This window comes from Ostrinia nubilalis, chromosome 5 (genome assembly GCF_963855985.1).
Source record: "Ostrinia nubilalis chromosome 5, ilOstNubi1.1, whole genome shotgun sequence".
Classification (NCBI taxonomy): domain Eukaryota; kingdom Metazoa; phylum Arthropoda; class Insecta; order Lepidoptera; family Crambidae; genus Ostrinia; species Ostrinia nubilalis.
This window is the reverse complement of record NC_087092.1, coordinates 16,342,603-16,370,548: the sequence shown is the minus strand read 5'-3', so window position 1 is coordinate 16,370,548 and position 27,946 is coordinate 16,342,603. Positions and strand designations below refer to the sequence as shown.

Below are 27,946 nucleotides of genomic sequence, written 5' to 3'. Positions count from 1 at the left end.
TTATATTGTTGAACATATTATCTAGTCGGAGATTATTGGAAAGCAATAAATAATAATAAAGCGGACAGGGCTCGCTTGCGTGTTGCACGCTACTGTGCGCCGGCGCAGCCCGCGGCAACGCGCCGGGAGCGCGAGTCCATTGATACACGGAAAAAGGTGTCAAAAAAGTTGTGCAGTATGTGCCTGAATTACGATAGCAGCTTTTAGTCAGGTGACAAATAAAGTACCAGTACTGAAATTGACTCTATAATTGTGACACTGTGAGGATCAAAGAGGTCTCTCTAGACCAAATAATCAACCAATGAGTATTGTCATAGATGAAGTACTTGTATTTAAGCTAAGGGACATGAGCTCAACGAAACGTGAAAGACTTTCTAGATATTAGCATGCGTTTATGAACCGTACGATAATGGACACGGTGAGAGAGCGCCGCTCTGTGTCGGCGATCTAAATCACTCCTTTAGACCATTGTAGTAGTGTCCGACCGAAACTAGTTTTACGACCGAAACCGAAACCGAAAACGAATTTCGGCAACGGTGTCTATTTCGGCCGAAACCGAAACCGAAACCGAAACTTCCTTACAAGGCTCATATTTTGAGGGAAAAATAAAGAAAACGTTATTATAATCAGACAGTCTTTATTGTTTTCTCTTTAAAATGCATTAAAATTGAACTTATAAAGCGCCTTTTTACTCAAAAAGGTATCAAATTATGTTTAAAAAAAGAAAAAGAAGGATTTATAGTCTAGATTTTTTTTAATTACCCGCAATATTCAGGACATCTACATAACCCGTCCCATGGTCGGGTCTTTTACCTTAATAATTTCTCAAAACAAAATTGGTAGTACGTAAGTTAGTATCTACTGTACTTGGCACTTGGATACCTCGGTGATAAATACTAAAATGAACTTTGAAACTCTGAATCCATAATATTATCACCATGAAATGCACTATAGTCATTACTAACTACCTAACTAATGTTTGTTTACGTATAGCATTTGCGAACCAAAAAAAAAATTGTAGGTTAGATTAAACTTGATTAAACTTTTATCAGTCATATTGATATTTTTTTTTATGTTTACTACCCGCTCTTATGTTATAACGACATAAAACGAGATAAAACTTGCCAAATTCAAAATAAATCACTCGAAAACTCGCCACCACAACAAAACTAACAGCAAAAAAACAAGCGAGCGAATCACGACATTGGCTCTGATCGAATTTATTCACTCATTCAACGCGCCGAACATGACCGATAACAGTGCGGAAACTCCCGAATGCACATTCGGTTTCGGTCGTAGTTTCGGCAAGTTTGCCGCCGAAAACGAAACTAAACCGAAACTCGTGTTTTTACCGAAACTCAACCGAAAACGAAACCGAAACCGAACATTCGGTCGGACACTACATTGTAGAACACGAGACCTTATGATGCAAGATTAAAACAGAGCCTGTGCAATATTTTGTTTATTAAATTAAAATGACAAATACAAACTACTTAAGCTCAAGTTAGACTCCTAAAAATAAAATCGCGCAACTAAAAGACATCTCAAATAAAATCTAGTCTTAAACTAATGTACATTAAAGCTAAAAACATTTTGATATTAAACATAATGAAGGAATTCATCACTTTTTGCCTTTCTTCTTTTTCTTTTTTTCGGGTTCTGGTTCGGGAGGGGGAGTGGGGGGTAGTTGCCTGTCAGGCCACTTGCGGCGAAGATAATCCACTATGCCGTTAATGTTGACAGTCGTTGTCTTCTCCGCCTTAGGACCGGCGAAGATATTACACATCTCTACTAGCAAGTCGTCATCTAGTACAGCGCCAGCTCTTCTTACAGATCTGAAGAACTGCTTTGTTGCCCAAGGATCTTTGCTCTCCTTATGCATAGCGAGGATAATCAAGGCTATATCTACCGGTTGCTTCTTCATGCGGCATATAGCATCAGCCCTGTTAAACAGTATCTCTCGCATGTCGATGCCTTTCGATACGAACGTGGGCCTCAACCCACCCCACGTGATAACGGTGTTTTTACGAAACTTTAATCTTTTCACCTCATCTAGGACTATCAGGAACTGCTCATTAACAATCACGTTATCCATCAAAAGCCTTTGCAGCTTGACCTGACGTTCTTTCATGAATGTCAACAATCTGACAGCATCATCAGGGGTCATAGTATTGTACGATAAATCTAACACTTCAAGTTTGACAGCTTTCGGTAAATTCGTTCCAATCGCTTTAATCGCCAATCCCTTTAAGTTGTTATTGGACAAATTCAAACTGCGTAGATTTGGAATTTTCATTAGTACTTTTATTCCGTTTCCAACACGCTGACCACTTAGTGCATTCCAAGATAAATTGAGCACCTCAAATTTATCATTTTGAGAGAGCCTGACGCACAAGGTATATATCGCGTTAGGGGACAGCATAGAATTCCATGACATATCTAGGTGAGTGAATTTATTATTAATCTCTATCACCTCGGCTAGCATTGCCGCTGAGTTGCCAGTTAACTTGTTGTAACTCAGATTTACATCTGCAATGTCTGATCCCTTAAAAATAGCTCTGGCTAAATACTCAACACCTCGATCTTCTAACTGGTTTCTGGATAAGTTTATTTTTTTGAGTGTTCGGTTGAAATGAAGGTTGTACAGCAGAAATCTCGCTCCATCTGGGCCAATTCTGCATCCTGTCAAGTTTAGCTCTTTCAAAGTTATGTTATTTACTAACATTTCGCCTAAATGGTAGCACCCATCTATACTTATGAAGTTATCAGTTAAATCTAGAACTTGAACGTTTCTGTTTAACTTAAGTGCCATAGCTATGGAGCGAAATGCTGGTGGAGCGATTCCGTAATATTTTAGATCTACTTTTTCTTCAAGGAGTTGACGACAGAAGCTTCTAATCGGGCATAGATTCATTTCTTTGCATGTGTCCATGTAGAGTTCTTGACCATCGTCGGGGTATATGATTTTTGGGATGGGATGAAATAGAGCTTCTCTGATTCCTGGGTCTTTAACACCAGGGTAATTATAATAAGGGTGTCGTAAGACTGAGCTAGCAGAAAGTGGTGCGTACTTGGTGCATATTTCCCCACTGCCAGGGTCGTAGAGCCCCTCTGCATACCTGTCTCGTTTGACGTTTACTTGTTCCCGCACGTCGAAGAGGAGGGAAGACCACTCTTCCATGGGAGGCTCCTCCGAAGACGGAAGGCTGTCTTTCTCGAAGACTACCTGCACCACTGGGGCTGGGACAAAGGAATGTTCGCTGGACATGATGCCGTGTTTTAAAAGAAACTAATGCAAAAGTTATGCTGTTACAAAATTAATGTAGGTGATGTTTGAACGGAAGTTTGTAGATATTTGACAGCCACGGTTTTGACATTATGTGACATGCAAGATTTTTGCTAGAGTAAAAACTACACAGAGGATTTATTTCACAATCACTAACTCTAAAGAGGTTTCATCAGACTGTAATTTTGTAAGCTTGCTATCTATAAAAATCTAATACAATAGAAAATAACATTTTATTGAGTACCTACTTTCAAATTAAAAAGCGAAGTTTTATTAATTCGTTTATTCAATTAAAATAACAAATACAATCTACTTTAATAATGTTCTTAAATAAAAATCGTACAAATTATTGTATTAAATTAAAATAACAAATACTAACTACTTAAAATAAATCGTACAACTAAAATTGATCTAAAATAAAATTATTATCTTAAACTTATGTATAAAGACTATAAAAGTACTTAAATGTTATAAAAAATATCATTTTTTTTCTTCCTTCTTTGTCATAATTTCTGGTTCAGGTGGGGGAGTAGGGGGAAGTTGTCTGTCAGGCCACTTGCGCCGAATATAGTCCACTAGACCGCAAATATTGACCGTCTGACTCTTGGCCGACCGTGGCCCGGCAAACACATTGCACATCTCCAACAGCAAGTCATCATCCAAGGGAGCACCGCCTCTCCTGACTGCACGTAAAAACTCCTTAGTATCCCACGGATCTTTGCACTCCTTATGCATTGCGAGAATAATCAAAGCAATATCTGCCGGTTGCTTCTTCGCCTTGCAAACAGAATTGGCTCTATTCAAAAGCACCTCTCGCATGTCGATGCCTTTAGACACAAACTTCGTCCTCAAACCACCCCAGCTGATAACGGCGTTCTTGCGAAACTTCAATCTGGACACATCTTGCAGCATTTCCAAGAACTGCTCGTTCACAAATACGTTGTCCATCAACAGTCGTTGCAGCTTGACTTTACGTTCTTTCATGTACGCCAATAACTTCAACGCGTCATCGGGAGTCATAGGATTGTAAGATAAATCCAACACTTCTAGCTTAGTAGCTTTGGGCAAATTTCCGCCGATCGCTTTTATTGATGGCCCCTCCAACCTATTATTCGACAAATACAAACGACGTAGATTTGGATTTTTCATTAACATTTTCAATGCATTTCCAACGCGCTGACCACTCAACGAGTTCCAAGATAAATTCAATTCCTCGAATTTGTCGTTTTGTGAGAGATGTGTGCACAACAGAAATATCGCGTTTGGAGACAGCAAGGTATTCCAAGACATGTCTAGGTGAGTTAATTTGTTGTTTATCTCAACAGAATCCGCGAGTGTTGCTGGGGATTTGCCAGTCAATTTATTGAAACTCAGATTAACATCGGCGATAACCGATCCCTTAAAGATAGACCTGGCTAAGTATTCCACGCCTTTATCTTCTAACTGGTTTTTGGATAGGTTCAATCTTTGAAGCGTGCGGTTTAAATGAAGTTTATGTAAGAGACATCTAGCGCCATCAGGGCCAATTCTGCACCCTGTTAAGTTCAATTCTTTTAAAGTTACGTTATCTACTAGCATCTCGCCTAAGTGGAAACAGCCATCTACACTTATCCAGTTATCAGTTAAATCTAGAACTGTAACGTTTCTGTTTAATTTTAATGCCATTGCTATTGGTCGAAATCCAAGTAAGCTGATCCCGTAATATTTCAGATCTATTTTATTTTCAAGGAGTTGCAGACGGAAACTTCTTATTGGGCATATATTCATTTCTTTGCATATGTCCGTGTACAGTTCTTGACCGTCGTCGGGATATATGACTTGTGGGATAGGATGGAGCAAAGCCTGCTTGATGCCTGGGTCTTTGACTCCTGGGTAATTAAAGTAGGCATGTCGCAAGACTGAGCTAGCAGAAATTGCTGCATACTTGGTGCATATTTCTCCACTGCCTGGGTCGTACAGTCCCTCTGCATACCTGTCTCGTTTGACGTTTTCTTGTACTCGTACATCGAAGAGAAGAGAAGACCATTCTTCCATGGGAGGCTCTACTGAAGAATCAAGGCTTTCTTTTTCGAAGACCACTTCCACCTCGGGTGCCTCATTGATGAACGAGTGTTCGCTGGACATTATGCTGCGTTTTTTAATTAGTTAATTCAAAATATATTTTTCTAAAACACTATTGCTGGCATTGGTTGACATTTGTCTATTTTTTTAATATTGATAGATCTAGTCTAGAAAGAACATAGAGAAAGAAAGAATTGAATAAAGAGGAATCACTACTTATGATTGAATCTTTGGGGATATAGTGCCTTGTGGTGCCTTGCCTCGCCTATGGTTGGTATGGGTATTTGTAATGTAATAAATAGTACTTCACTGCGATTAAAGTACCTTGAAATGTTCAGATTTAACAGTTTTCTAAATCTATTGTCTTGGTGATAAGAAACCACAATGTTATTATTATAATTTATTAAACAAAGTTAAAAAGTAAACATTATACAACTTAAAACTTCAATAACAATAATACTAAAATAAAATAAAAACTAAGGAGACGCATATCAATAAATTATTTACCAGAATAAAATCTAAAAATAAAACGTAGTCTAAAATAATACCGCCTTAAAAAAATAATTGTACTAAAATTAAATATCTCTGAAAATAAGCTTCACTTCTTTTTGCCTTTGCCTTTTCCCTTTTCAGCTTTAGGTTCAGGAACAGGCTCTGGAATGGGTTCGGGTTCAGGTGGAGGAGTTGGTGGTAGTTTTCTATCAGGCCATTTTCTTTTCATGTAATCGACTAGAAGCCTTACATCAATCGTTTTAGCTTTAGCAGAACGAGGACCAGCGAATATATTAGCCATTTCATCGAGCAGATCATTGTCCAGCGGTGCACCTGAGGCTTGCATTGCAGACGTGAAATCCTTGGATTGCATGATTTCATTTTTGTCTTTGAGCAGCTGCATAGCCACCAAAGCTATATCAACAGGCCGTTTCTTAGGCTTCTTGGCTAAAAATTCCGCCCTGTCCAATATCAACTCTCTCGGGTCTGGTCCTTTTCCTTTGAACGCACCAATAACTCCACCATATGTGACAACAAGGTTCTTCTTTGATTTGGTTTCCTTTATTGCACTTAGATACAGTAAAAACTCACCGGTGACGAACACATTCTCCATAAGAATTTTCTGTACTTTAATATTTGGAGCCTTTACTTTCAGCAGTATTTGCAAAGCGTCAGCTGGTGTCATTGGATTGTACGATAAGTCGAGGGTCACTAACTTTTTTGCTTTATTTAAGCCCCCAATTATATTCGTGATCGCTTCCCCATTCAGCCTGTTGTTACTGAGGTTCAGATGTCGAAGATTGGGAGCACTGAGCGCATTTTTCACAGCAGTTCCGAGGCGAGCTCCGGATAATGTATTCCAAGACAAGTTCAGTTCTTGCAGTACTTTATTTTCAGAGAATCTACTTAGTAAATTGAACGTGCCGAGAGGAGTGTAAAGATTATTCCAGGATAAGTCTACGTGAGTAAATCTGTTGTATGTTTCTATCGCTTCAGCCAATACCCCGGCACCTTTTCCACCAATGTTATTATAGCTTAAGTGTATTTTTTGTACATTAATGCCCTTAAAAACAACAGTTGCAAGGTTTTCCATCCCTGCATCAGTCAGTTGATTCCTATTCAAATTCAGTATTTTAAGAGTCTTATTTGTTGCTAATCCAGAAAAGAGTCTTTTAGCCCCTACAGGTCCAATTCGACAACCTGATAAATTCAATTCTTCCAAATGGGTATTTTTGGCCAGCATCTGGCCTAAATGATAGCAAGCGTCTATGCTTAAGAAGTTATCAGTAAGGTTTAGAACTCTTACGTTTCTGTTAAAAGTCAAGGCCATTGACATAGGGCGCACACCCGCTGAATTTACACAGTAGTATTTTAAATCAATGACTTCTTCCATTAAGCCCTTCGAAAATATCTTTACCGGAGACTGATTCATTTCTTTACACACCGCTAGATACAATTCTTGGCCATCATCAGGGTATATAATTGGGTCTTCTGGTCTGAACAGCGCTCTTGTTATACCTGGATCTACTACAGCTGGGTAGTTGTAATATGGATGTCTGAAAATAGCACTGTCCGACATACCAATGTACTTGCCACATATCTCCCCACTACCCGCGTGGTAAAGCCCTTTTTCAGCCAAAAGCTTCTTAACGTTTTCTTCGGGGAGTTCGAGGATGTATGAAGACCATTCTTCCATCGGAGGCTCCTCAGAGCTCACCTCAACTTCTGCTTCAAACACTATTTCAGTTTCGACCTCTTCACCTATGAAGCTTTGTGAAGACATGGTGAATTTTTGTCTAAACAAAAATATAAAACTTATAAAAATACTACGACAAAATACTACATGAATATCAATACAAGATTTGTCAAAATTGACATAATTTATGAATGACGGCTGTCATAAAACTAATTATTGAAAATACTCTTTAGTAGTAATCTTTTTGGTAAAAAATTGAACTAAATCTAAGGCTGTGAATGCACGAGAAAAATAATTGGGTCTGAAGCGGTGTTCACAATCAGAGCAAAGGATATTAAAATAATGGTCTTTCGAGTATTCTCGAGAAAATTCTCCACGCATAATTAAATCATTAATTAAAGAGCTACGGTACAAGTAAGCGTCGTACGCACAGGATCATAAAAACAGATCCAATAAATGGTAAAACGGTACAATTTGATGAAATATTATAAAAAAGGAAAGTGAATTTAATATTAGCTTCTAGTTATCAAAACGTTTTGAAATAGACTATTAAAGTCAAAGGTTTAATGGTGGTTTAATTACAATCTCTGAGTGCGCGGACGCACGCAAGCCTTTACGATACTTTAATTATTGTACTCGCAAGGGATGACATACTAAAGTAATTGCTTGTATAGGTACTCGTATATTTTACCAATAGGAAAAGGAGTCGTAAATAGAGACGATATATGACTTTAGATTCGCGGTAATTTGTATCAGCAACCTAGATTTTACTGATATGCTACGTAATTTAAGAGGATTTAGTTGATATCAATTAACGTAAAGTCAAGAAAATTATTATAAAATCTGTCCCTGAAAGTATTCCAATCCTTTATAAGAGGATTCCAGAACCAAAAAGGTCTCAAGTCCCCAATAGCAGTCGCTTCACACGTTTATGTTGAGTTGAACGCGACCTTCTGGCCTCAACTGATGGCGTATAAGCACAACTCAACACAAGTGAAGTAAAAACGGCAGTCTTGGTTCGACTGGATTGCAGCATAGCAAACAGAGCCTTTTCAGGGTACTATACGTCCCAAATAAAGCTTGACATCTAAAAACCTTAACTAAAACCTTATTTCTTATTTAATTTATTGGTAGAATAGAGAATATGGGACAAAAATCAGACAAATGTGCCAAAGACTGCCACGAGGAGGTCATTGCCATTGAGGTCACCATGTAACTGCGACAAGATAAAATAACAGCCCAAGTGAAATTGATGGAAATTGACCTAAGTTGTAAGTAGCACTTGAAACATTTATGAGTAAGACCATAGCGTACTTAAAGTTTTGGACACTCAACCAAAATATTACAACCGTATCATTAATAGAACTGGCTCAACGAGATATGAATATGAAATCTTGAAATTCAGCATCGTAGCTCTTCTGCACCTTACTTTACTGTACAAAGCATCTTCTAGACCTAGAAATAGCTTTCGAACAGTGAAAGTCTGCCGTAGGCCGTTAAGCCAAGGTCGGCCATAGTGTTGGCAAGTGCCGGCTAATTGATTGCTTCGTGGGATGAGGCTATGGTGGAATTTCTGTGGAAACTATTCATGTTATTATCATAATCATATTTAGGGATATATTTACTGCTGTCTGAAACAGTTTGGTCTCGGTTATAGGTCGTTCAGCAAGAGTTGAGGCAATTAACACAGGCAAAGACGATTTGTCTATGCTTGTCGCGCTGAAATCTTGCGTATTTTGACTGATTTGTATGTTCTGTATTCAAATATTACATCAGTGGAGTATAAGGTCGTCTCAACTTTCGCTGCGCGACCTATACTCCATTTACGACATCCATCAATATTTTCATAGCTCGGGGAAATATTAAATTGGGATGTCATTACTGTAGGGTATATTTCAAAATATGTCCGCAAATCATTCGCAAGCTGGTCTGAAACTGGAACGCCAGATTGTTTGCAGTGATAACTCCCGATTCCAAATCAAGTGGCTGGCCTCTTTCGTCCATCACGACAAGCCAAGCCTCCTCATTGTCTATGGCAGCGGTCCTCAAACCTCAACATTTGCCCTTGTAAATATTATGTAAAGTAAGCTTTTTCTATGAAATATCAGACATTATTTTATGGTGCATTTGTTTATTTAAACTCTAATGCCACATTAATTGGTCTGTAAGGCGAATTGAGTAGTATACCCTCGACTCTACATAGCTTTTTCCTAGTTATTTTAAAAGTTATATGCCTAGAAACTAGTCTATTATATGAGACCCTTATTGTACGAGTTGGAATTATTTCGAGTCAATTTATTTTCTAGAATTTTATGTTCAAAGCCAGGAACATTTTGATGCTGCAGTGAGTTTCTGAACATAAAGACTTACTAGTACTGTATTAGAAACATGAAGCGAGATTTTTGAAGTAGTGACTAGCTATACGACTGAAGCTATTGGTAAAAGTTTGAGAACAACTCATCTAGGAATTTATAAAAACATCGATACTATGACTACTTAAGACCTAGGCCAAGAGCCTAACGCCCGTATTCAAAAACATTACTATTAGGTGTCACAGTGCGCGTGGACGCACAAGGTGACACACGATCCAATCACAGAGCTCTATTCGATGCGTGCGTTCGAACGGGCGCGTAAGAGTGACTTTTGACTACTTTTAAAGACTAGAAACGTTTGAGAACCCCTGATCTAGGAATTTATACAGACAGCACGGTGCCTTTAAAGAGGAGAAAGCTTTCGTCAGCGCTCATCACGCCAGCCCTGCTAAGGGAGCTCGGAGGTCAACTGCCGATGAATTTAATTTGTACTGATTGGTGCTGGGAAGGGAAATTTGATAAAGCCTGGTCCGTGAGCACGTAGAATCCCGTCCGATGACCCCAAGTTACCCATCCTTATCGCTCGCGCGTAATTATATTGCTGTCGCTACTGTGCGACGCGCGCCCGCAGTGAGTGTGCGAGCGCGACAGCAACATAATTACGTGCGAGCGACAAGGATGGGCAGCTTGGGGTCATTGGACGGGATTCTACGTGCTCACGGACCAGGCTTTAGACAAGTGCGCTTCTGCCAAGAGGGAGATTGAAAAGGTGATGTAACTCGATTTGGTATTTGTTTGTAACAGGTAATAGTGTTTTTGGATATTTGGTATTATTAAGTAATAGTAAATGAGTTTTGGGGAAGGCCATATTCAGCTGAGGATGTGCTATGGCTGAAATAATTACAGGCTATTTCTAAGTAGGTAGTAGTGGTAGCGTGGTGTTCGAGATAGAAATAAACGACGGTTTAACGGGACTATTAGTAATTTGTAATAACAAAATAAATAAAATTAAAGAAAAATACTAATATTCTTTAAAAAAAAATGGCGGTACATGATTGGGAGCGTGACGTGTAACGGGATAAGGCGGGGCGGAAGAAGAAGAAGGTCGTCTGGAGGTCAACTACTAACATTAAGAATTTTTCAGTTATTTGGTTCCTTACCATTGAAAAACGAAGATTTTCTAAACATTGTCGAATATCAACATAGCTCTAAATCATCTATCTTAAGTTAGAAAATATTTCCTTTTCAAATTCCCTTTTAAGTTTATCATAACATCGAATCGAGCGGTAACAGCGAGCCATGTTCGCTCGCGTGACGAATGCGAGATTGTGCCGATTGAGGTTAGTACGATTTGGTATATTATGTGTTTCGACTTGAGACTCAGATGGTTCCATCCAATAAATATGTTGGAGATTCAGAAAAATAACAAGATCAGACAAATAACAGAATAAAACAATTGCCTTTAGTGGGATTCGCACACTCTAACTTTTGATTCCGCAACATAATATTGTAAAAATTACTGAGCTATCACGAAATTCGGCTCTTTCAAATATGCATAAAAAATATGCGATTTGATCATTTATTTCAGTTTTAGAAAAAGACAGCGATTTCAGATTAGGTGCTTCATAGGGATAAGACCGTCTAATTTGTGCCATCTCTTTCGTGTTTTCTTCCATTCTTGTTTCGTGTGGTGTACAGCAAAGTGTTTTATCTATCTATCTATCAGTATCAATATGGTGCTTAGAATAGGTTGATAGCGAAACAAATTTCCATTTTAATTCAGATTGACAATTTGTTAAGTTATCAACCAGATCAGTACCTATAATACCCAATGACTTGCTCTAGTAGTGCTAATTATATGACCAGCTAAAACAGTTATTTTATAAATAGCTGGTGCCAGGTAATAAATTCTTATTACCTACAATTTAGTGCTACCAATCTTTGATAACATTATCTTTGCCAGATCTAGGTAGTTATCAAAATACACATAAAACTAAATACTACGTAAGTTAGTAGAACCACTTACATAGGTTTTAATGCAATCAATTAGCGTGTGTTGCTTTTATTTGTTTTCATTATCATCGTCATCATCTCAGCCATAGGACGTCACACTGCTGAACATTGGCCTCCCCCAAAGATTTTCATGTTGATCGATTGGTAGCGGCCTGCGTCTAGCGCCTTCCTGCTACCTTTATGATGTCGTCGTTATTTGTTTTCGACTCTAACTAACAACCTTTAAGACATAAAATATAAAATGACAAGTAAACACCCATAATATCAGCCGTGGGAAACCTTTCCCAACAGTTATTAGGTGATTATTGTGCGCTGGACAGTGGGCTCAATTATTGCGGTACGATAAGAGATTACCGCATTGTAATTGATTCGGACTGGGTGCGGTACAAAAGGACGGTTTAGAAGCTGCGATTTTAGTGTTGGAGATAGGTTTGTAAGCGACGATTTGCTAAAGATATTAAAAATGTATTCCTGTCTCTAATAAATAAGTAGACAGTGCCTTTTTGTATGCGATATTATTTAGCTCTTGGACAATGTTTTTTGATGACATTCAACTTATTTGATGTATATTTCAACAGTTTTAATATTTGATGTATATTTCAACAGTTTTAATATTTGATGTATATTTCAACAGTTTTAATATTTGATGTATATTTCAACAGTTTTAATAAGTTACCTGCATGATATAGTTATGCTTCTGGAAAATCAACTAAGTACCATAAAGCGTACATACCGTCCATGGCGCTTTAGAATAAGAAGGACCGACCCCGACTGAAATGGGAAAAGGTACAGAAGAAGAAAAACCATCACTGGAACTGATGGCAAGTAAGATATTAAAATCACTACAATTTTTGAAGTAATAAAATTCAGAACACGCACAATTTTGCACGCATATTGTACTGGAACGGTTCGAATCAATGTTTTGTTTACAATGTACGACCGATTTACAGCGAGCGACGTAACCTAAATTCGCGTCAAAAATAGTGCCGCATAAATCACGGTTTATTGTTTGAGTAGCTTTTGCATTGTGTAATTCGATAGCCATTTTGGTTTATAGGCGGCTTTAAAGTATGTAGAGACGAATTCAGTAGTATCCACTAAGCAAATAATCTCATAGAATTCTTAGTTTGGGACTAGAAGCGTAGTGTAAAATGTCCAGGGATAAAAAAATCTGTGACTCACCTAATTCTGTGATACTTTATAAACTTTGTCACGAAATTAGATGAGTTCACCCTACGTTTTAAGAGTCGGTAGTGTTTTAACTGAATTTATATCACCTTCTTAGCGTAAGTTAGACACTGCAACAACGCAATACAAGTATGCAAACATCAGCTCTATAACCTTGCCAGGTGTGTGTAGACCAAATCCTCAATTTTCCTCTTTATTAGAGAAGATGGACTGCAGTGGAGACTAAATGATTTCATGATGATGATGTTCAGCAGTGGACGTCCTATGGCTGAGATGATGATATGATTAAAGAGTTAAAGTGTGCAGTTCTAATCCCAGTAATTCTGCTGTGTATTCTCGCACTGTGGTTAACTCACGTACACTGCCTTGCCTAAGGAAATTTTGAACGTATTCTGGCTGCGGTATGTGTTTAAATGTCTGCAAAATTTATGGGCCTTAAAAATAAAGATACATTTTATCTTGAATCTAGAAAGTGGCGGATGAGTGTGAATATTCAGATTAGGGCATAAATCTAACAGAAGCTGTATCAGATTTCATTAGCTTTTTTACTGTTTGTAAAGTTTTTCTTTAGCCTACTTAGGTGAACTATAATAGTTGGCAATAATTGCCACCTCTCGTTCCCACCGCTGCAACTCCTGTGTAGCCAGGATCTATAGCTCGACCGCCAATAAAAATCCAACCAGTGAAGGTCAAGTTTGTCCCGGAGGAAAGTTAAATTGTCATTGGGCCCGTAACGAAGTTAAGGTTCGACTTCCCTCCAGGTTTACTTAGGTTAGTGAAAAGCATTTTGTCTGACCAGCAAAAGTGACGATGCTTCAGAATGCAATATTTTATTTATGAGTCCATTAAAACATGGTAACCGGAACACGTATAATGGTTCTAGATTCCAGCCGATCCAATTCAGTTTTAATAACAAATTGTTGGGAACGGAGATGTTTAGCCGCAAATCGTCCGCTACCAGAGCGGCTTTAATCGCAATAAATTGCGAATGCGCGCGCGCAACCGTAAATCAGTGCTGCGTGCGCGAGAGATGTAGCGGGAGCGGACGCTGACGCGGATGCGGGAAAAGGCAACTTGAACGTTAGATGATCAAAATAAAACTACGAAGGTGTCAAAAGCACTTGGTGAACTAATGACCTGAGTAAGGTTGAGAAAGCGCCTAGATACGGGCAGAGCAGTCATTGTGGGAAATAAGAGAAGGCCGCCTACTGCTGAACATAGGCCTCCCCCAATGATTTCCACATCACCCGGTTGGTAGCGGCCTGCATCCAGGGCCTTCCTGCTACCTTTAGGTATAAGGTTGTCGATCCACCTTGTGGGTGGACGTCACATGCTGTGTTTTCCGATACGTGGCCTCCATTTCAGAACCTACGTATTATTATGTGCCCTGCTGCCCATTGCCACTTCAGCTTGATATAGTCATCCGGCTTGTCAGGTATATTAACTTGTAGGCACATTTACCTAGGTACCTTGAAATAACACGAATAGAACTGAAAGTCGCTCCTGAAAAAATGCAATCATCGCTTACTCGTGAGACTGGATTGGTACTTATTGTATAAATATTACACAATAATAAATGAAATCACCACGCCTGAAACAGCACTGGCCAGTAAATTGCACGTACAATAGATGGTTATATTATTTCGTTTACTTTGTTGATTGCCTCCGCTTCCGCGTTGCTTGGACCGTGCAAATGTGGGCGACTAAATCAGAGGCGCGCCTGCGCGGCGACAGCGCCGCTCATAACCGACGGCCGGCTTCGGTACTATTTGATTTAGAGAAATGGAAAGGCGTGGCGCGCCATTGTTTTCACTTTAAATTTACTGAACCCAGATAAACTGTATTTGGTCTGATAATGAAAGCTGCAGCTTAACCGTGGAAAGTGACCAACTGAACTACAGCTAGTTGAAAATCAATCTTAACGTGGCGCAATAAAGCTTGGCAATTTTATTTAAATTGGATTGGCAATTTCGTCCAACAAAGAAAAAATTGAGTTAACCACAATTCACACAAAGCAGCATATGATGTTGCGTAAACAACAAGCAGAATAATGCAACCTGCTCGCACGAACCGGACCAAATCGCGAAAACAAATAAAAACATGGCCGCGCACTTGTCAAACCGTGATCCGCGATCGCTGACCGAAGCATAACCGAACAAAACACAAAATAATGTTAATTGCTCACTCGTCTCGGCGCGTGCGCGACGTTCAAAGGCAAAAAACACGGCGACAACCGTAAAAGGACTATATAAAAAGCCCAACAGTCGCCGAAGGAATTCATGAATAAAAATACCGGACCAAAAACAAAATGGCACCAATTAAGGCGGTCGGAAATCTCTAAACTCAAGGTTCGTCGGCCTGCGCTTGCGCATTGGCGGAGTACAGAGTGGTTAATTACTAACAACGAACCAAACCTGGTTCGGACAACCGAATCTTTTAAGGGTCCATGCGCATAAATTGTGTTAGCTTTGAAAGGCCATCTAAAAGACCAAAGCTGACTCGACTCGACCGCCAAAAAAGGCAGACAAAATAAGAACTGTATCTTAATCAACTGTTAATAGGTACTTGTAGAAGTACCAGTATGAAACCAACTTATTAAAGTATAGGATATGGAATATGTAGTTGGTGGTGTGCAGTGTCACAGCCTCAGGTATTCTAAGACACTCATTAAGAGTCGAGAGAATCTACAACTAGTACCAATTAGTAATAGGAAATTTCCTAAAACTAAAAAAACGTCTATGGATTTATGATCATCCTTTTGATAGGCATTTGCCAAAACCTTAAAACAAGTATCACAAATCAGACATTTTTAATTTTTTAGTCGTGTCTGAAAAGATGCAACCTAAAAAATAGACTTCGGAAAAAAGAAAAGAAAATCTGAAAATACGAATAATTTGAATTCGGAACAGCCACTACTGCTCTATGGTTCTACAGAAATACGACATACCTACATCATCACCTGCCCACTGGATAGCCAGTAGCATTGTTCAAAGAAACGAAAAAATAAAAGAAAATCGGAAAATTTTAAAGAGTTTGAATTTGAACAACCAATTATTGTAGGTTCTATAGCATGTCATCACCTGAATAGCCAGTAAGCGTCGCGTTGTTCAAAGAAAGGAAAAAGAAAAAAAAAGAAAATCTTTTAAACTAATAAATTATTTGAATTCGAATAACCACTTGTAGGTTCTATAGCATGTCATCACCTGACCAGCCAGTAGCGTTGGCAATACAAGCGCTAAACAGTACCGTAACATTGTAATGAGCGTCCGTCGGCGATGAATCTTAATCGGGCCGATGATTAATGCGTTGGCTATGAATGAATGGATTATGCTAATTTCCGAAGATAGGTCAGGATTCTAAACATGTCTTGGGTTATGAATGGCGTGAGGCAGGGCTGGCAACTCAAGTTGATCCTGATATCTCAATAAGGCATTGAAATAGGTGCGTTAAAATTCAAGAATGATTGTTGAATCTAAATAATGAGCTTGTTATTGTTATTAACCAGTTAACCATGGTCACACTGACCATTTTGCGAGTGGGACAAAATGAGGGACGGTCTGCGTCAAATAGAACAAAGCTTGTAAAAATTATGTACTCTTCGTAAAACAGTCCACCGAAATAGGTGCCTAAAGTTAAAGAGAGCTTATGTAATACTTACAGAAGTAGGATAAATATTGTGCCTATATTTTAACCTACGCTAAACATAAATAACTTGATATACTTTATCAAAAATAACGATGATATTAATAAAGTTGCCAGCCCTTGCGCCCGCGCAGACGGTGCGACGCGTTGAAATTCAACTATTGTGTTTGAAAGTCGACAAATAGGTTTCGTAAGAAGGGTTTCTAGTACTTATGCGTTTACGACGAGCGTTTACTAAACGCGGTGTCTGTCAATGTTGACATGTTACAAAATAGCCTAGGAGCATAGTGTGCCAACTCAATTGGCCTCTGTGACCAACCGAAGGTACGAGTATACAGGGTGGCCAGGGAGTTGACGTTCAAAGCTAAAATTTCATGTAGGTGTTCTACGATTTTGCTTAGGAGATAGAGTTAATTTTCTTAACTATCCTTAACTATCACCTATGCTTGGTTTTTAATCTTTTTCTCACTCTGGTGAGCGCTTGTAGTTTGTTTTTACTTACTTACGCTAAAGAAACTTCCAAAGTGAAAAAAAGATTTAAAACCAAGCATAGGTGATAGTTAAGGATAAATCACAAAATTAACTCTATCTCCTAAACTAAGCAAAATCATAGAACCTACATGGGGTGATTTAGATACACCTAGATATAAGGAATCTAAATTTTAGCTTTGAACGTCAACTCCCTGGCCACCCTGTATAACGTGCAATGAAATTTGTTTTCTGAAACCAGGATCCCCCTACCAGCCACATCTGAACAGTCTATCTGGCCAGTTTTAAAAATCATGCAGTTAGAATATAAATAAATGTACGCGGAAGAATGAAACAAAACCACAAAGACACTTTCGAACTACTACGGGGTATTCGAACCTATCATTACGAAGATGATATAACAAGCTGTGACCAAATACCATTGGCGCAATCATATAGTTGAAACAGATAGTAGAAACAAAGACAAATGTCGCAATATCTACTCACTATACTGATTTAAAATCTCTTCACAGGCAAAAAGAGTGATGAGTAAAAAAATAACATATTTTTACCAAATTCGTCGGGTCAAGAGCCTCAGCAGATACTGTATTACAGCATTGGCAATATAAAACGTAGCTGTCCGTCAGTTTGCCACGCACGTACGACATTCAATTCTCTAATTACGAAAAAGAAAGCGATACGCCGACTCCAAACAACCAACATCCAACCTTGCACAAAACAAAATACGGTTGTCTTTGCAAGAGGCGCTTCAGGCCGTGACGCCCTCGAGTAAAGGCAAGCCTCGATAGCCGATAACGATATCAAATATATGGGTATTTAGCGAAAGTGGATGGACGAAAGCGAATTCAGATGCGCTATAGCTGGGAGGGCCGAGTGTAGAAAATAGCGTCGTGCGCCCGCGCCGCGCCGGGCTCCGATAAATCGGCAAATTGTTTAGATGCCAGACTTCAAACAATTTAAAAACAATTGTTGGGAATATTCGAATGGTTGCCCTCCAGGTTTAGCATCCAGTAACAATAAATCCAAATGTTACATTTTTCGAGCTAGATAAGGAAGTTTTGGATATGTATTTTGTAGTCTACGTATTTTAGTGTAAATTACGAGTAATTTAGTTTCAAGTCACATCTTAGTGATTAATTATATAATTGCAATAATGTTGAACAACCGCATAACCAATGTAGAGCTTAGCGGTAGAACTAAAAGTAGCCCATCTGTAGGATAATAATAAAGAGTATCAAGAAATTGGAGAATCAGCAATTACTGAGGCATTGTCGGCCGTTTGGTGCACTGGTTCGGAACGGACTACTATTCCTAGAGGTCCCGGGTTCGATTCCCGGTCGGGCAGAAATTGAGATGATGAATTTTAATTTCTGTGATGGGGCTGGGTGTTACTATGTATAATATGTATGTATTTACAAAAAAAAAGTAAGTATGTTTATATCCGTTGTCTAATACCCATAGTACAAGCTTTGCTTAGTTTGGGACTAGAAGCGTAGTGTAAAATGTCCAGGGATATTTATTTATTATTTAAAATATCAGAAAACCTATTAAAAAGGTTAGAATGTCACAGCAAGCTGCCTTTAATGGTTTTGTGATTGGCAATTTCTCAATCACCACGCAAGATCATTCTTCAGCCGATCATAGCGAATTTCTCTCCAATAATTGCATCTGCGCCTATCGCCTTGATTACTTGCTTAAGTGCGTTTACTAGGGAAATAACAAGGTTTTTGTACAGATTATTACGACCGGACTAAAAGGAGAAAAGATATTGTAAATTGAACTCGATTAGCGCACATCCGGCGTTAGGTTAAATGAAAATGTTTTGTAACCAACAGGTTAAATGTTGATTGGTAATTTCAAAGTAATAGGAGCTAAAATTGGTTGAGCATGTTGCGAATTTTAGATCGCAGAAGGGTTGATGTTTAAGTAGACTCTAACGGGACGTGTTGATTATCCTACAAAATTACGACTGCAGCTCCTGTACAGGACAAATGAGAAAATACATACTTGTATAAGGCATTCGATCTGCCTGACCTGATAACGGTGTGACAAATCCGTGGTTTTAAAGTAGAATTTAAGTACCAAGGGGAGACCGAGGAGAGTTGTAGTCACTGAGATTGTAACAAAGTCAATTTCTCTGAACCTAAGACTGTTTATAGAGTTAGCAACTTCGCGAATTCCTTGCTTTTTCGACACTCCAATTTGCGTGAAACTGTCAACTCTCTTACTATTATAGGTATAAAGATATTGGCTCTTTTAAAACTCTCCTCGGTCTCCCCTACCTCAAAATAAGAATAATGGCCGAAACTCATTTATAAGACCTTGAGAAAAGAACTGTCTTATATCCCGCAAATATTTATAATGATACGCTATTCACGCAGAATTCATTACGTCTTTTCATTAAGCTTTTTAATTAATAGAACTCATGGAACTAAAATAACGAAATAAGATTAATTGAGCGTGTAAAAGAGTTCGTTAATTAACTCAATAATTAAAGTTATAGAACCAATGCAATGCAATTAAACAAATAAAATGTTATTACTATTGCACTCAAATAAACAATACTGTTTGAATTACAGTATACGACCTTATTATATGCTCTTAATAATGGTGAATGGAAGGAAACGGACTAAGCACAATAAAGTAAATTAGAATTATAATTAGGATAATAATTACAAATCTAAATCAACTATCACTGGAAGCTCTTAATCAACCTGAAATTGCTTCAGAATTAATTACTAACGGTGTATTATTATTTATCTAACCACGTAACTACCCACATGTGTTATAGCATTTTTTACTACACCACTTCCCACGGCCCTGTGCCAATATATTCGAATGAGATACTTGATACTAGAAGGCATGATGGCCATTGAGAAAGATAAAAACTTAGGTCTTTCTAGAATGACTTATAATAGTTAGGTCTATCAATGACGACGCTGACTGATGACCTTGATGCTGTTTTCTGTCTTGTCGTTTAAACATAAAAAAGTTAAGCCTATGATAAAGTTTGGTTTAAAATGATATTTCCATTTAGATGTCAATTTAAAGTAAGTGCTCAACGCGGGTTTAACTGATTCTAAAAGAGTCTCCGATGTAGAGTCCACAAGACGGATGGTCACACGATTTTGTGGTGATGAACCAAACAGAAAAGTTTCAGATACACTAGCTTTCTATTTTAAGCTAATAGGTTCAAGTACCTGAATACTAATTTAATCAAGAGTGAACTCAAATTACAGACCATATTGATTGGCGTTTTCCAAAGATCCAAAAGCAATCGTAGTAACTCAATGGCTGTGTATATAGAGTTTAATTTGTTCCGACAAATGAATGGGACTCGTACGCGTGGGACACTGTTTGAGGTTACAATCGATTTCTCGCAATTCATTACCGATGCATTCGATACAATCGAGTTGGAGACAGTGGGTGTAGGCGCAAGCGCAGGTGACATGGCTGGGTATATTTTAGAGGACTTTTGTCTAAGTCTTGACGTTTCTGCCTTTGTGATGGTAGAATCTTAATCAAAAATGTAAAATCATACGTACTTATGGCTAATTAATTGTCATCAATTTGGAACCATTTTAATTCAATGCCAAGCATAAATTCTATAAAAAATAATTACAAAAATCTCTTACATAGCACATAATTAAGATTTTTTTTAATTTAAGGTAGCTTTAAGTGATCCTGCTAACTTCAAACTCAATTGTGTACCTACATCGATATATCGCTTGAGGGCAAAAAAGACGAATTGCTATTTCATTCCAAATAACTCACATGGTGACAACATTAGTGGCTGTATTTACTTTCGGTTTTATTACTGGCAATATTTTTATTTATTCTTTAAGCTTGTTTGTTTTATGCCTTCACTTCAACAAAAGACTCCTTAAAGGCTATTATTTTGTTTTTAAATACAAGAATTAAAAAAATACGTGATATCAACTCAATGTTTATAAAATAAGTAACCAAATCTATTTATATCAAACTAGCTACTGCCCGCGACTTCGTCCGCGTGGAAAAGTAGTTTGTCTTAGCGTGATGACATACTATTAACCTACAGCCTTCCTCGACAAATGGGCTATCTAACACTGAAATAAATTTTCAAATCAGAGCAGTAGTTCCTGAGATCAACAGACATACTCTTCTGCCTATATTAGTTTAGATAAATGAATTTACCTCTTTGAGTATAGTAGGTATTCTGAAATCCACGTGCCTAAGTTTAAGACGATTTGAATGTACAAGTGCTAGCTTATTTGCAAAATCGCCTTCCAAACGTCCAGTTCACAGTACAACATCTGGAAATGCCACAACACTTTAACACTCAACTACACATTTACGATTCTTTTACGATATTTTCATTGGAAGTATCCGATTACAATAATATTGAACACGCTAAATCGGTTTTTGGTGTTGAATTTAGAATAAAACGCAAAATAAATGCGAGATGTTGTTGGTAAACAAAGGCAAATCTAGGTAAACACAAATCTTGTTTCAAAGATTGTCTTTCAAACAAGAGGATATCAACAACCCAAACATTTTACATATTTATATTCTCAAAGGACTTTTCACCCATATCACAAGCATCTAGCTCGGGAAAGCTACTGGCTTTTGTTTATTCAGGGGTGATTTTTCAATCATCAGATATCTTTTAACTGAAGAATAACCTTGTATTTTGACATATTTCCCATACTAAAACTGTCAATGTGCCATACTTCAGATAAAAGTTATCCGACGATTGAAAAACCAGCCCTTAGTAAAATTTCAGTGTTCTTATTAAACGGTTTTATTTAGCTTTCCCTGTTTTAATATTAATTCCACTAACTGATAACATAATGATTTTTTAAAAAAACTTTTTTCTTCCTTTGCTTTCCCCGCCAAATTCTAAGCCCATAACTCCATAAACCAAACCCGTATTATTATTCAGCAAACCTTTTGTAAGTACAAAGCCGTCTAATAAATACTCCCAAACCGATCTCTGAATTTATTTCGGCACAAGGGTGGTTATTACGACTCTTTATTCGAGATCTCGATTGTACCGACGCGATTATTCACTCGATTACTCGAGTTGTATTTATCAAAGGTACTTATGATTTTAATAATAGAGTCGCTCGCTGTCAAAGGCCCTAACGATATCCTGCTGGGTTATTATTTAGGTTTTTTTCGTTTTTAGCGGATTCTTTTATTTCTGCAAGGTTAGCCAAGAATTCGAGATGGCGATTTGGATTTGAATGCGCGTATTTTTTTTCTTTTAGGACGATTTGTGGTCGTATGATTTTGGGATATTACGTCGTGCAAAAAGTAAATGACAAGGTTTATTCGATATGTGAATGATATAGGATTTGATTATTTATGCATGATCAATCATAGGATAAAAGGATAAAGCCAGACATTTTTGTTTATCGTCGATGGATCGTCATGTGCAAAAATCTAAATTTTCTTTTATTCGCAAGGACAAAAGGTGGTCTCAAGGTCAGCTTGTGTAAATTCAAAAAGAGTATTGTACAAGTATTTTAAGGATCTTGTACAGAATCTAAATATCAAACTACACGACATGTACGAGTATCTTATGTAATTAGTAAACGATGTCCTTTTTAAACAAAAATGTGTGATCAGCATAAGACTATAGAACAGAAAAGGGTCTACTAAATCTAATAGATAATAGAAAAACAGTACCTACACAAAACTTATCCCAAGATAAAATAAAAATAACAAACTTCCAGGAAACCATAACATAAAATTATGTACCAAAGTAAATTTACTTTAATAAGGTACCTAAAGTAAACGTCATTTCCAATAGGAAATTATCCACCATATATTTGAATATTACGATTTGCTAAACAACGAATAAGTTTCATATACTACAGTACATTATGACGCTAATCTGCATATATTAAATAAATTTCTGATGGGCAAATAATGGTTCTGACAGCAAACGATTATAAATCCTGCTCACCAGTAATAGGTTTCTGTTTCCCATGTTGATACGAAGGCCTCAATATTTAATACGGAGTTATATAAACAAACGGACAGCAACAGTTATTTTAGCTGTCCGTGTTCCAACGGAAATAGTGCTTATGAAATTATTACCATTCTTTGAGGGAGAACCTTAGAAGGAGGTAAGTAGGAAATAAAGAAAATAACAAAGTCAACATTTTTTATTCAGTCCTTTCTAGAGCGTTTTTACACGTTCCAAATATAGTTTGCCCTAACACCAACATTATGGGCTGGTGCTGAGAAGTGGCTGGTTATCAAATGTCGAATTTAAAACTGTTTTCTGAACTCGTTGAATAATCTATTTCAAATAGCTTAGTTTCAAAGAATTTAATTTTGAGCACAGATTAGATTATTAGTTTTTGAGTGGGGTTTTACAAAGTAGAGTCAGCTTTCAAAACATCATTATTTTATGAAAAATCTAAGCTGGTAACTAATTTAACGTTAAAAAAAGTATTACTTAATGTGATTAATTATTTGACAAATTACATTAGCAATAAATACATTTATCTCGAAAATTACAATTTCAGGTATAGCGGCTTTTGCATCACGGCCGCTGAGAATGTTCCCTTTCTATCTTCGGGCCTTAAGGTGTAACCTGAGTAAAGGGAACGACGGGTACTCAATATCTATGATGATAAACTGAATAAACTATTAAAAATTATGTTTGTTTCCGTTTGTTTGTAATAAATGATACTCCTTCAATTGTTAGGAAAATTTATGAAAAATGTACATAACATTGATTCAATATCATTATGAAAATGTAGTTATTAATTCCTGATAGCTCTTATCACAAAATTTAGAACATAACATACCGTTAATTGATAATTGAAATCAATATTATCTTGAACTTTCTTGACATTTTTTAACTTCTGATGAGCACTTACTTACTAATGTGGTGGGAGAACTGATGAATTACCTGCAAATAAAAAACAAAGGTTATAAATAATCATGGAAACATAAGTAGTTAAATAAACTCTGATACAAATTGCAGACACATAATTTTAAGTTATTTACTATTATCGTGCTATAATATAAACTCATTGTCTACTAGACCAGAAATACCGCACGGTATTTTAATCCTCATTCTTTTGTTTTAGCCGATCTTAATCAATTAGATAGATTTTGGTGTTATTAAACGTCTGTGGTTACTAATCCATCAATTAGTGTCAATATCCGTCTGTAATATACTATCTGTTCTGTTCCTGATGTCTATTAATAACTCAAAATATACTTTAATGAAGAAACCAATCTGTGACTAAAACATAATGGTAGTGAATATAAGATAAGAATTACAGTTGACTTGGAATGTAGTCATTTTCATACTCTTAAGATTACAGATTTATCAGATACATTATCCAATTAAAACGTTGCAAAAGAACTAAAACTCATGCTAAGAAAAGCAGAAACTACTAAAAACTAAAAGCATACCACAAAGGAACGTAATCTCAAATCCGCTCGAAAACCGTGAAATTGTTGCCATTCTGAATCAATTATGATTTCACTTTCTATAGGAAAACGATTTGCGATGACCCTGGGCGACATCGGAACTAATTCGGGTCTTTTGTTACTTAATCTTTATCTTTTTTTCTTATCCCAAGGAATTTCTTTTTAAAACAACCGCAGAAGTTACCTAACTACAAAGTGGGCAAAATTTTAATTATGGCGAAACATCATTCAGCATGGTACTCGTATGTATTAAATTATCTTTAAAGAAGAGTGATCCATATATCTATTTTTGGATTAACCTCAATAGAAAAGCAACAGTATCTATCTAACCTAGTGACATTGGCAAACATTTAAGCCTTCGACTTATCTCCCCTAATCCAAAGGTCATAATAAAATTAGCGGCCAAAACAAAACCAGTCAACGCGAAAGTAATCCTTAACAGTGCAATACAAGGTGCTAAATAGATTAAAAGGTTAAACACTTCGTTAATAGCCCCTATTGTTTTCGCCTACAAATCTAAACGCACGTATTTCAATGTCACGCATTTTCAATACCGATTATCGTATACGACATTCAACTTTCGAATGATAGCCACTCCTTCTATTGTAAAGCAGTTGGAGTGATCACTTGTCAGCGTTAGACAAATCAAGATCGATTCCGATACTATTCTTAATTTGAATTTATTTCACCTCGCATTCCATCTTTGTCGCGCGTGAGCTTTTATGTATGGCCGTCTCGCTCGCATGCGCGTGAGTGTGCAATCGGTTAGCACCATTTGTCATGGTAATTCTTTCGGTTAGAGATAGGGGAAATTCGTTATGACACCTAATAAATTAGGCAAATTGATAGCAGTGCCTTATTTGCATTCGAAGCAGTAGAAGGATATTAGAGGCAATAGAGTCAAGGCTGCTATTTTTAGCAGACGGTACATTTATATGCATGTGTACTCGTACAATAGATTTTTTTTGATTTTGAGTGGTGGTCACCGGCGATCATTAAAACTCATAAAACACATTGATTTATGCAAGTAGGCTTTTAAAAAGCACTTTTACACGTCCAAGTATTAACCCTACCATTGCTTCAGGACAATAAATGGGCCAGTGCGGAGAAGAAGCAGCTCAAGAAACTCAGTCACTATTGTCAGCTCTCAGCATTTTTTAAAATACTATTGAGGATAATCATAAGCTGCCTCTAGTGCAACTAATGTTCCTTTCGGGATATTATTACAACTAATTTTTAACCTTCTTCAAAAAAAGGACGAGATTCTTAATTTGAATGTAACTTTGTTTTTATTTTGCTACAATACATAAAAATCTGACAATTCACAAACAACGTTTAGATTCGCTCATTATCGGGATAGCAAATCGATACTCCAAGTTTATCTAAATTAAGATTTCTAGATACGTCTTCAGCAAAAGTGGCTTCTCGATCGTAAATAAATCTATACCTTTCCAGGCTCAATGGCGACAAAACCATTCGAATATGATTTACGCCATCTTGGCACGGATTAATGGGGAAAGTTAGAAATCTAGATATTTGCTATCATCGGTGATATTCTCAGAACTTGGATTGATGAGTCAGTCCTATCAATAGGAATAGGTTTTGATTCCATTCATCCTAATGAAATTCAGTGGCAAGAACATATTGGTTTGTATTGCGTATTGTGTTTAAAGTTTAAATGATGTTTAGCAATCAATTCCTCATTTCCTGAGAGTTATCAGACGGTTTCTAAATTGAGATTTTAGGCTTGAGTATGCTTATTCTCTACTAAAGTTTTAAGCTTCAGTAGGGAACACTGTATCGTACTGCCTCTCCCTTCTTACCAAAATGAATAAACCAAATATTTTTTTACGATTTTTAACGACAAGTCATCAAATTTCGCTGTCACTTTGTTTAGTTATGGTGAGATCAAGCCTAAATGTTACGATACCTTCACGACACCAACGAACTGTGAACTGGTGAAACGTTATGCAACTTATTTAGCCCCTTGAAGGCTGAAGCATAACTAATCCTGAGACAAAGGTTTAAATATTTAGCGGTGCGGTATTAACACATTCTATTAAATGTAGCTCTCCAGGGCTAGGCAAGGAAACTCCAGTAACAATTAGCTATAAATCCGTTCCGAATTGATGAGAACATGATGAAAAAAAAGAATATGCTACTAGCACAGTCCAATCCTGGTGACCTGCTTACAAGTACAAGTCGTCGACATGATTCTTTTGAAATAAAGCCGCCGGTCTGTCGGTGAGTCATTAAATAACAGGAAACAAGAAACATAAATCCAATAAAAAGCTACACGTGTAAATTATCTTAAAAAATTTAGACACTAGAATATTTCATCCTAAAATGGCACAAATAAGTAGCCACATAACTGCTGCTCTAGACACATCAACTTCAAAGTCACATTGCCGATTTTAACTACCTCATATCAATGAAGGTCATCGCCATCTTCGTTTGCTATCCTGTCCTGGCAGCCCTGGACACGCCAGCGTAGGGCGGAAGACACGCATGACCTGGCATTTGGCTGGATGCGCCTGCGACTCCTCGCTGACGCAACTTAACGGTCGGCTCCGTTTTCCTACGTTTCCAAGCCCCCGAATGTCAAAGGTTGTTTCCTAGTACTGACGTTTTGATAGCAGATAAAATGGTTCTGGATTGTTTTAATATAGAAAAGTATAGTTACTAAAGATCTAAATATTAAATTAAGTTGTACAAATGTTACGGAATCTATAAAGATTCCAGCATGGTTGTTGACATGACATGTTTCATATAAATATGGGCAAGATGCAAGATACAACAATGAATCTGCACCTTATTGAGTGGGACAGAAGATAAGATCTTGAAAATGATAAAAATAACGCTGCAGAAATAATTGTTATGGAGAAATGAATCACATAAGACATAATAACATTGCTAAACATGCCAAAGATTGCTGAGAACCCCATAGAAGAAACAATAGAAAAGCAAAAGGCAGCACCAGATAAACTAATCTCTACATCAATTAAATTTTAGAAACATCCAGATAAGTAATTGACGGTAATACAACAGATGTAATATCACTGGGATGTTTCCGCAATACATCACAATACTTCAATAAAATTACACAATCCAAAGATGTGTAATTAGTTACGAAACTTCGGAAGTGTATGAGATTCTCGAGTATAAAGACATTGTTCTTCGTCGGATTCTCCGATGGGGAATGTTGACTTGGCAATTAAAACTGAGTTAACACTTTTGGTTGTGTAATTTTTGTTTGGAAATGGAAAGGCGATGGTTTATGTGGGAATTGTATGTTTTAAATTATAAACCTGGGCAATATCCGCGTTTTAA

At 37.2% G+C, this 27,946-nt stretch overlaps 1 protein-coding gene across 4 annotated transcripts in view; it reads right to left on the bottom strand.

Annotated features, from left to right (window-relative positions):
• LOC135072061 (protein outspread) overlaps nucleotides 1–27,946 on the bottom strand; it is a 363,405-nt gene that overhangs the window by 148,815 nt on the left and 186,644 nt on the right. The gene's annotated exons all lie outside the window — the stretch shown is intronic.